This window comes from Gossypium hirsutum, chromosome A07 (genome assembly GCF_007990345.1).
Source record: "Gossypium hirsutum isolate 1008001.06 chromosome A07, Gossypium_hirsutum_v2.1, whole genome shotgun sequence".
Lineage (NCBI taxonomy): Eukaryota > Viridiplantae > Streptophyta > Magnoliopsida > Malvales > Malvaceae > Gossypium > Gossypium hirsutum.
The window spans coordinates 73,867,340-73,879,671 of NC_053430.1; positions in this window are offsets into that span (position 1 = coordinate 73,867,340).

The following is a 12,332-nucleotide window of genomic DNA, read 5'->3' on the forward strand; positions in this document are numbered from 1 at the left end:
GAATCCGGCTGTTCCGCAACCTCTACCCTACTGGTTCCCCAACCGATTCTAGTAATTCCTAAAGGTATCGATCTTCTGCGATTGAATAAACCACCTATTGATAGAATATGGAAACATGGGGCTAAAGATTTTAGAGCTACTGCTAATGATGACCCTGAAAAGGCTGAGTTTTGGTTCGATAACACGATTTAGGTATTTGATGAATTGTCTTACACATCTGAAGAATGTATGAAGTGTGTGGTATCGCTGTTGAGAGATACTGCGTATCAGTGGTGGAATACCTTAATATCTGTAGTTCCGTCAGAACGAGTCACTTGGTATTTCTTCCAAGTTCAATTTAAAAAGAAATACGTTAGCTAAAGATTCAATGACCAGAAGAGAAAAGAATTCCTTGAATTCAAGCAGGGCCTTATGTCAGTTACAAAATATGAACGAGAGTTTGTTCAACTCAACAAATATGCTCATGAATGTGTATCGTCTAAAGCCATTATGTGTAAACGATTCGAGGATGTATTAAATGAAAAAATCAGAGTGTTTTTCAGAATTCTTGAGCTAAAAGAGTTTGTTGTTCTGTTTGATCGAGCTTGTAAGGTCGAAGATCTGTGTAAAGAGAAAATAAAAGTTGACTCTGAGTTTAGAAAGTCTAGAATAATATTTACGGGTAAATCACATCAATCAACATCAAAGAAATTTAAAGAAAATCAGTCTCGTTCTACAGCTTACGTGATAATATCTATTAAAGACAAAAATACGAGAGAATCAGGTTCAAAAGCTTAGGCAACATCTGTAGCCAGTTCGGGAAGTGTTAGAAATGTTATATCTGAATGTAAACATTGCAATAAGCAACATTACGGTGAATGCAGATTAGTGAGCGGAGCTTGTTTTAAATGTGGATCTATGGATCATTTTCTCCGTGATTGTCCAGAAAAGTTCATAGCTGAAAGAGAATAACCAATGAAAACAAGTAACACGGCTGTTAGAGGGAGACCGCCCAGAAACACCGAAAATTCTAGTGGGAATTGAGGTGCTACGAGAGATTCGATTGTAAGTTTTGAGGCACGAGCACCTGCCAGAGCATATGCTAAACGTGCGTGAGAGGAAGCATCATCATCAGACATTATCACTGATACTTTTTCTCTTTTTGATACTGATATAGTTGCGTTGATAGATCCTGGATCAACCCATTCATATATTTGTATGAATTTAGTATTTAAAAAGAGTTTACATGTTGAGTCTACAAAATTTGTTATTAAAGTATTGAACCCCTTAGGCAAGATTGTTTTAGTTGATAAAATTTGTAAGAATTGTCCTCTGATGATCTGGGTTTACTGTTTTTGGGCTGATTTGATACTTCTACCATTCGATGAGTTTGATGTGATTCTGGGTATGGGCTGGCTGTCTATGCATGATGCAATTGTGAATTGTAGACAGAAGACTATTGAATTGAAATGTCAAAATGGTGAGATTCTTCAGATTGATTCTAATGGTTCGAACGAATTTCCTACTGTAATATCATCTATGTTAGCTCAGAAATACTTGAGAGAGGGCTATGATGCATATCTTGTGTATATTTTGGACACGAAGGTGTTAGAATCAAAGATTGAATCTGTACCTATTGTTTGTGAATTCTCAGATGTATTTCCAGAACAATTACCAAGATTACCACCGATCAGAGAAGTCAAATTTTGTATTGAGTTAATACTGGGAACAACTCCGATATCTATAGCTCTGTATAGAATGGCTCCAACAGAATTGAATGTAACACCCCTTACCCGTACCCGAGATTGGGATAGGGTACGAGGCATTACAGGACAAACATACAAACATCCAACTAAAATACGTGTAACACCCCGAACCCGAAACCGACACCGGAGTCGAACACGAGGTGTTAACTGACTTTAACCCCTTACAAAATTTATTTTCCAGACACTGCCCAATCTGTGTACTAGTCGTTTTAAAAATCATATCTTGAGTTTCGTAACTCAAAAATCAGTTTCGTAATTTTTCCCAGAAACTAGACTCAGGTGCCCATCTATGTATTTTTTTTCTAGAATTTTTGGTTGGGCCAATTAGTACAGTTTATTAGTCAAAGTCTCCCATGTTGCAGGGATCGACTACACTGACCTTTGCCCATTACGACTTGGATATCTCCCTACACGGGGCTTCAATACTGATACCGTTTTTTCTATGAAAACTAGACTCAGAGAGGAATCTGTACATATATGGTACGACCCCTAATTATCTCTGGTTAATTTGTAATGAATTTCCAAAGTCGGAGCAGGGAATCCAGAAACCGTTCTGGCCCTGTCCCACTATAATCTGATTATCTCTTAATATACTGCTCATATGATCTTTTCGTTACTTCCTCATGAAAGCAGACTCATCGAGCTTCGATTACATAATTTATTCATCAATTAATTCAACTCCTACTATTTTTAGTGATTTTTCAATCTCATGACACTGCTGCTGCCAGCATCTGTTACGAAAGTAACTAGGTCCATCTCATGCCTACCCTTGATCCAACTCAATCGAACATTCGTGCCATTTTCGCATGGCTTAAAGTTTACATGCCAAAATTCAAACACAACGTAATAGCTTATACATGCCAAAATGTTCTTCTAAGCCAACTAAGAAGAAAATACCAAAACTTGCTATCCGGTGTGATGACTTCGATGACGGCCTGACCCCGCAAAAATAGATGAGTCCAAGCAACCTATAATGGGTGACAAGGAAACACCGAGTGAGTTTATAACTCAGTAAGTCAAAAGCAATGCACTACCATCCATCAATAACATTATCACAAGAGGAAACAAAATGGAACGAGACAATTTACTCCATCCATACCGAACCATACCATAGTTCCTCCAACCTATCGATTCAATTTCATACCAATTTATGCATTCACAATCCACATACTCATCAATAGGATATTCGAGGCATTTTCATAAATCATTTTATTTTCGTTACAAACATACAACTAAACGGCCTTTCACTCATTCTACGATAAATTTTATGTACGTGACTTCAAGTATATTTGTCACATAGGTTCAACTTACCGAGCTCAACACCAAGTATAAGCATAGCACCTATTAGCCATGTACTCAAGACACTTACCCGATCCGCTGTCCGCGATCGACTCAATAGTGTCGCACACATAGTGTCCATAATGATTCACGAATGTATATTGAGCCCGCACACTCAGTGCTGTATAATCATCTCGCACACTTAGTGCTACGTAATCAAATCGCACACTTAGTGCTACATAGTCAAACTCGCACACTTAGTGCCGCATGGTCAATTCGCACACTTAGTGCATCATATTCATTTCGCACACTTAGTGCAACATAGTCATATCGCACACTTAGTGCTATACAATTTAATCCCGCGCACTTAGCGCCAATCTCATGGTCATAAATGGTTATCCCGCACGTTTAGTGCCGAGATCAACAACTCAGTACATCTTACCTCTTTTCTTTTCATTCAACAATTTCATCATCATATACGTACATGCATATATATATATATATGTATATTTATTCATTCCATTCAGCATCAATACATAAACATTATGACCATTTGAAATAACACCAACTACATGCTTAATGACTTACCTCGTGTTGGGTAAGACGGTTCCAACTCGGCTACTCGATAACCTTTTCTTTGCCCTTGCTCGATTCACCTCATTTAACTCCTTGAGCTAAATCAATAATTTAACTAGTTTAACCACCTTGCTAAATATTTACAATCCGATTTCACATGTATATGTATGTTAGTATATTCGGCTAATAACCTCATGCAACTACCAAAGCCGAATCAACTAAATATACTTATGAATATATATATATCATCATCGAAATCACCTAAGCTTAGACATCAATTTTTAATTCCAAGCAAGTTGCCGAATGCAACCTTACTAAATTTTCATGGATTCAAGTCATGGATTCAATATACCATTACCATGGAATCAACAACCAAAAATTCATAGACAATTTAGGAAAATCACATTACAAATCTCAAATTCAAACAAAGACCATGGCCGAAATGCACATATAACCACATAACAAAAATATTGAACCTTTGGTTGCCTAACTAGCTTAACATCCATCAAATTTTAAATCAAGAAACTCACCTCATCTATAATCAACCCTCAATACCCTAAAGCATCAAAAACGACATCAAAGAAATACAACCATCCATGGCCGAATGTCATCTTCTTAACTTTACAAAAAGAGGACATTTTCCATGAGCTAGCTTCTATACTTGATGGCCACTCCAAATATACAAAGATTTTCAATGATAGAGCATTAACATACCTTAATCCACTTAAAGGACCACCTTGGCCGAATCTTGCTTCCTCTTCTTCCTCTAGTTAGAACAATTGCAAAAGAAAGAAAACATGAACACTCTTTCTTCCCTCCTTATTAAGCATTCAAACTCCCTCATTTTCATGCCACAACATCAAACACTCCTCATAGGCACAAGCAATGGCCGAATTCTTTCCAAGTTTTTTTTTCCCTTCTTTTTCTTGGTTTTTCGGCTAGGAGATGGCAAGTATGACACCCATTTTTTTTTGTTCCCTTTCCTATTATTATCCCCATCATTTGTTCACCAAAAGAAAACATATTAAATTAGAATGAGTGGAGCATCATCACTCCTTGGCCGGCCACCATGAATTTTATGGGCAATTTGACATGCAAAGCCATGCTTCCTCACCCTATTATTAATTAATCCTTATAATTCATCTATCATCTTTTCTAACTTCGTCAACTAGGTCCTTTTTGAATTAATTCACAATCCTAATGCTAATATTAAGCATTTAATTTCTCATATATTCACTGTCACACAACAATTTATGCAATTAAAACACAAAAATAAATTTTTGGCTCGGTAATGTGGTCTCGAAACCACATTCCGACCAGGGTCTAATTTGGGTTGTCACAACTCTCCCCCACATAAGAAATTTTCGTCCCCGAAAATCTTACCGGTAAATAAATTTGGATATCGATCCTTCATAGAGTCCTCAAGTTCCCAAGTGGCTTCTTCAATTCCGTGTCTATGCCACAGTACTTTCACTAATGAGATTTTCCTGTTTCGTAGTTCTTTTACTTCATGTGCTAAAATACGAACTGGTTCTTCTTCGTAACTTAAATTAGATTGAATCTTGATCTCCGATGGAGGAATTACGTGCGATGAATCGGACCTATATCGTCGAAGCATCGAGACATGAAAAACGTTGTGAATCTTTTCGAGTTCAGGGGGCAAAATTAATCGGTATGCAACGGGTCCAACTCGTTCGGATACTTCGTACGGACCGATGAACCTCGGACTCAATTTGCCCTTACGACCAAATCTAAGCACCTTTTTCCAGGGTGAAACTTTGAGAAATACTTTGTCTCCAACCTGATATTCAATGTCTTTTCTTTTCAAATCCGCATACGATTTCTGACGATCTGTGGCTACCTTCAGACTTTCACGGATTACCTTTACTTTCTGTTCGGCATCTTTAATCAAATCAACTCTGAAAATTTTACTTTCACCGAGCTCAGTCCAAAACAATGGTGTACGGCATTTACGACCGTACAAAGCCTCGTAAGGTGCCATCTTAATACTTGATTGGAAACTATTGTTGTTAACGAATTCGATCAAAGGTACATACCGTTCCCATGAACCACTAAACTCAAGGATGCAGCATCTCAACATATCCTCGAGTATCTGAATTATCCGCTCGGATTGACCATCGGTTTGGGGATGAAAAGCGGTGCTAAAATGCAGCTTGGTACCCAAAGCTTCTTGCAATTTCTTCCAAAATCGCGAGGTGAATCTCGGATCTCTATCCGACACGATAGAAATAGGTACTCCATGTAATCTCACAATCTGAGAAACATACAATTCGACTAGTTTATCCAATGAAAAATCCGTACGCACGGGGATAAAGTGAGCCGACTTAGTCAGCCTATCAACAACAACCCAAATCGCATCCTTCTTACTTGCGGACAATGGCAGTCCGGACACAAAGTCCATTGTGACTCGGTCCCATTTACACTCGGGTATCATGATCGGCTGAAGTAACCCTGAAGGCACTTGATGTTCCACTTTCACTTGTTGACATATTAAACATCTCGAAACAAAGTCGGAGATGTCTCGCTTCATACCATGCCACCAAAACCGACGTTTCAAGTCGTTGTACATTTTCGTGCTCCCCGGGTGAATTGACATTCGGCTACAATGGGCTTCGTTCAGGATCATCGGAATGAGTTCCGAATTCCTTGGAACGCACAAACGACTTCTAAACCTCAAACAACCATCATCATCAATCTGAAACTCCGATTCCTTGTTCGGAACACACTCAGCTCGTTTTGCAACCAATTCATCATCGACTTTCTGAGCTTCACGAATTTGATGAGTCAATAATGGTTTGGCTTTTAATTCAGCTACTAACACATTGTCAGGTAGAACAGACAAGTGTACATTCATCGCTCGCAAAGCAAACAGTGATTTCCGGCTTAAGGCGTCCGCAACCACATTAGCCTTTCCCGGGTGGTAATCAATGACAAGCTCGTAATCTTTCAACAACTCAAGCCAACGTCTTTGTCGCAGATTCAAGTCTCGTTGAGTCATCAAATATTTGAGACTTTTGTGATCCGAAAACACATGGCACTTCTCACCAAACAAATAATGTCGCCATATTTTCAATGCAAACACAATGGCGGCTAGTTCGAGATCATGGGTCGGATAATTTCTCTCGTGTGGCTTCAATTGTCTCGACGCATAGGCCACAACTCGACCTTCTTGCATCAATACGCAACCCAATCCAAGTAGGGATGCGTCACTATAAACGACAAACTCTTTACCCGATTCGGGTTGCACCAAAATTGGAGCTTCAGTCAAATGAGTTTTCAGTTGATCGAAGCTTTTTTGACATTTCTCCGTCCATTCGAACTTAACATCCTTTTGAAGCAACTTCGTCATTGGTGTGGCTATCATCGAGAAACCTTTGACAAATCGTCGGTAATAACCGGCGAGCCCTAGAAAGCTCCGGACTTCGGTAACATTTCTCGGAGGCTTCCAGTTAAGTATGGCTGAAATTTTGCTCGGGTCAACCCGAATACCCGATGCGGATACCACATGACCCAAGAAGCTAACCTCTCTTAACCAGAACTCACACTTACTGAACTTAGCATATAACTGCTTATCCCGCAAAATTTGCAACACTAGCCTCAGATGCTCAGCATGTTCGGTCTCATCTCTTGAATAGACCAAGATGTCATCAATAAACACAACTACGAACCGATCCAAATACGGCCTGAAGATCCGATTCATCAAATCCATAAACACCGCAGGGGCATTAGTGAGCCCAAACGGCATCACTAAGAACTCGTAGTGACCGTACCTCGTTCTGAAAGCAGTTTTGGGTACGTCCGAATCTCGAATCCGCAACTGATAATAACCCGATCTCAAATCTATCTTTGAAAACACCGATGCTCCCTTTAATTGATCGAACAGATCATCAATACGCGGTAACGGATACTTATTCTTTATCGTCACTTTATTCAGTTGACGATAGTCAATGCACAACCTCATGGTTCCGTCCTTCTTTTTCACGAACAATACTGGTGCACCCCAAGGTGAGAAACTCGGTCGAGCGAAACCTCTATCCGTCAATTCTTGCAACTGAGCTTTCAACTCTTTTAACTCGGTTAGTGCCATACGATACGGAGCGATCGAAATTGGCGTAGTTCCAGGTACAAGCTCAATACCAAACTCTACCTCCCGAATAGGTGGCAAACCCGGTAACTCTTCAGGAAAAACATCCGGGTATTCACAAACCACCGGCACCGATTCGGGTTTCTTTTCTAACTCCTTGTCATCAAGTACATACGCGAGGTATGCTTCGCACCCTTTCCTTACATATTTCTGGGCCAACATTGCTGATATTACAGCTGGCAACCCCCTTAAGTCCGCAGACTCAACTCGGATTATTTCGTTATTTGCGCACCTCAAATCGATAGTCTTGCTTTTGCAATTCACAACCGCATCATGCGCGGTTAACCAATCCAAACCAAGAATAACATCAAACTCGTCGAACGGCAAAAGCATCAAATCGGCCGGAAAACAGGATTCTCGGATTATTAGAGGGCATCTCTTACACACTTTATCAACAAGTACACATTGACCCAAAGGGTTTGATACTCGAATTACGAGCTCAGTAGACTCAACAGGTAGAGTCTTACTGGTTGCTAAGGTTTCGCATACATATGAATGAGTAGAACCAGGGTCAATTAATGCAATCACATTAGTATCAAAGAGAGTGAAGGTACCAGTGATGACGTCGGGGAGGATGCCTCCTCTCGTGCGCGAATGGCATAAGCTCTAGCAGGAGTACGGTTCTCGGCTCGATCGGCCGTATCAGAGGCCCCCCTCTGACTACCACCCCTGCCTCCTAAAATTCTCGGTGGTCTACCTCTAGATGTCACTCCACTAGGTCTTGCACCTTGAATCTTATTCTTCTCATCCAGCTCCGTGCAATCTCTAATGAAGTGGTCCTTCGAACCGCATCCGTAACAGGCCCTGCTAGTAGACTTGCCCCAACATTCACCTAGGTGTCGTCTTCCACATTGGGGACATTCAGGTTTCTCGTGACGATTATTGCCCACACTAGCTACCGAAGTAGCTCGGGAGCCCATCGATGGTCTTGCCCTGATGGAAATTCCCGCAGTCGCCCTCGACTTATTAATGTCCTCCCTGAACTTCTTTACAGCTGAGAACGGAGCTTTACCCGTCGATCTTTTACGATAATCTCTAGCTTCAAATTCAGCCTTCCTCTTCTCCTTTCCAAGTTCTTCCGCCTTGCAGGCTCGTTCGACTAGTGTTACGAATTCCTTTATTTCCAAAATACCCATTAGTAGCTTTAAATCTTCATTCAATCCTTCCTCGAATCTTTTGCACATAGCAACCTCATCAGCTACACACTCCCGGGCATACCTACTGAGTCTTACGAATTCATGTTCGTATTCAGATACAGTCATACGGCCTTGCTTGAGTTCCAAGAACTCCTTACGCTTCTGATCAATGAACCGTTGGCTAATAAATTTCTTCCGGAATTCCGTTTGAAAGAAGTCCCAAGTTACTCGCTCGTTCGGGACTATGGAAATCAAGGTCCTCCACCAATAGTAGGCTGAGTCTCGCAACAAAGATACAGCACATTTTAGACATTCATCGGGTGTGCATGACAATTCATCGAACACCCGAATGGTGTTATCAAGCCAGAACTCGGCCCTTTCGGCATCATCAGTTACTATGGCCTTGAACTCCTCGGCCCACGCTTCCTAATCAAGTCTACAGGTGGCTTACTCAGCCTCACAGGATCAGCGACTGATGGCATTACAGGCACTTGGGGTGGATTATTCAAATTTGGGAATTGTTGGACAGCCGGGTTGGTTCGGGCATATTGCGCGACCCACTCATTCATCATGGTAAAGAAGGCTTGTTTAGCCCCCTCACCTTGATTATTCGCAGATGACTGAGGTTCAACAGGCGGCGTCCCTTGTGCAGGAGCAGCCGCTACGCTCTCAACGTCATTCGCTAGGGTTCTTTCTTCACCGGGATCCATTTACTAATCAAAACAAAAACATTTCAACCGTCAGAAGTCATCACCCTTTTAAACATTAACATTAAGGCATGTATAGCTAGACTCATACGTGCTATGGTAGTCCTAGAACCGACTAAACCATAGCTCTGATACCAATTAAATGTAACACCCCGAACCCGAAACCGACACCGGAGTCGAACACGAGGTGTTAACTGACTTTAACCCCTTACAAAATTTATTTTCCAGACACTGCCCAATCTGTGTACTAGTCGTTTTAAAAATCATATCTTGAGTTTCGTAACTCAAAAATCAGTTTCGTAATTTTTCCCAGAAACTAGACTCATGTGCCCATCTATGTATTTTTTTCTAGAATTTTTGGTTGGGCCAATTAGTACAGTTTATTAGTCAAAATCTCCCATGTTGCAGGGATCGACTACACTGACCTTTGCCCATTACGACTTGGATATCTCCCTACACGGGGCTTCAATACTGATACCGTTTGTTTCTTTGAAAACTAGACTCAGAGAGGAATCTGTACATATATGGTACGACCCCTAATTATCTCTGGTTAATTTGTAATGAATTTCCAAAGTCGGAGCAGGGAATCCAGAAACCGTTCTGGCCCTGTCCCACTATAATCTGATTATCTCTTAATATACTGCTCATATGATCTTTTCGTTACTTCCTCATGAAAGCAGACTCATCGAGCTTCGATTACATAATTTATTCATCAATTAATTCCACTCCTACTATTTTTAGTGATTTTTCAATCTCATGACACTGCTGCTGCCAGCATCTGTTACGAAAGAAACTAGGTCCATCTCATGCCTACCCTTGATCCAACTCAATCGAACATTCGTGCCATTTTCGCATGGCTTAAAGTTTACATGCCAAAATTCAAACACAACGTAATAGCTTATACATGCCAAAATGTTCTTCTAAGCCAACTAAGAAGAAAATACCAAAACTTGCTATCCGGTGTGATGACTTCGATGACGGCCTGACCCCGCAAAAATAGATGAGTCCAAGCAACCTATAATGGGTGACAAGGAAACACCGAGTGAGTTTATAACTCAGTAAGTCAAAAGCAATGCACTACCATCCATCAATAACATTATCACAAGAGGAAACAAAATGGAACGAGACAATTTACTCCATCCATACCGAACCATACCATAGTTCCTCCAACCTATCGGTTCAATTTCATACCAATTTATGCATTCACAATCCACATACTCATCAATAGGATATTCGAGGCATTTTCATAAATCATTTTATTTTCGTTACAAACATACAACTAAACGGCCTTTCACCCATTCTACGATAAATTTTATGTACGTGACTTCAAGTATATTTGTCACATAGGTTCAACTTACCGAGCTCAACACCAAGTATAAGCATAGCACCTATTAGCCATGTACTCAAGACACTTACCCGATCCGCTGTCCGCGATCGACTCAATAGTGTCGCACACATAGTGTCCATAATGATTCACGAATGTATATTGAGCCCGCACACTCAGTGCTATATAATCATCTCGCACACTTAGTGCTACGTAATCAAATCGCACACTTAGTGCTACATAGTCAAACTCGCACACTTAGTGCCGCATGGTCAATTCGCACACTTAGTGCATCATATTCATTTCGCACACTTAGTGCAACATAGTCATATCGCACACTTAGTGCTATACAATTTAATCCCGCGCACTTAGTGCCAATCTCATGGTCATAAATGGTTATCCCGCACGTTAGTGCCGAGATCAACAACTCAGTACATCTTACCTCTTTTCTTTTCATTCAACAATTTCATCATCATATACGTACATGCATATATATATATATGTATATTTATTCATTCCATTCAGCATCAATACATAAACATTATGACCATTTGAAATAACACCAACTACATGCTTAATGACTTACCTCGTGTTGGGTAAGACGGTTCCAACTCGCTACTCGATAACCTTTTCTTTGCCCTTGCTCGATTCACCTCATTTAACTCCTTGAGCTAAATCAATAATTTAACTAGTTTAACCACCTTGCTAAATATTTACAATCCGATTTCACATGTATATGTATGTTAGTATATTCGGCTAATAACCTCATGCAACTACCAAAGCCGAATCAACTAAATATACTTATGAATATAATATATCATCATCGAAATCACCTAAGCTTAGACATCAATTTTAATTCCAAGCAAGTTGCCGAATGCAACCTTACTAAATTTTCATGATTCAATCATGGATTCAATATACCATTACCATGGAATCAACAACCAAAAATTCATAGACAATTTAGGAAAATCACATTACAAATCTCAAATTCAAACAAAGACCATGGCCGAAATGCACATATAACCACATAACAAAAATATTGAACCTTTGGTTGCCTAACTAGCTTAACATCCATCAAATTTTAAATCAAGAAACTCACCTCATCTATAATCAACCCTCAATACCCTAAAGCATCAAAAACGACATCAAAGAAATACACCATCCATGGCCGAATGTCATCTTCTTAACTTTACAAAAAGAGAACATTTGCCATGAGCTAGCTCTATACTTGATGGCCACTCCAAATATACAAAGATTTTCAATGATAGAGCATTAACATACCTAATCACTTAAAGGACCACCTTGGCCGAATCTTGTTTCCTCTCTTCCTCTAGTTAGAACAATTGCAAAAGAAAGAAACTGAACACTTCTTCCCTTATTAAGCATCACTCCTCATTTTCA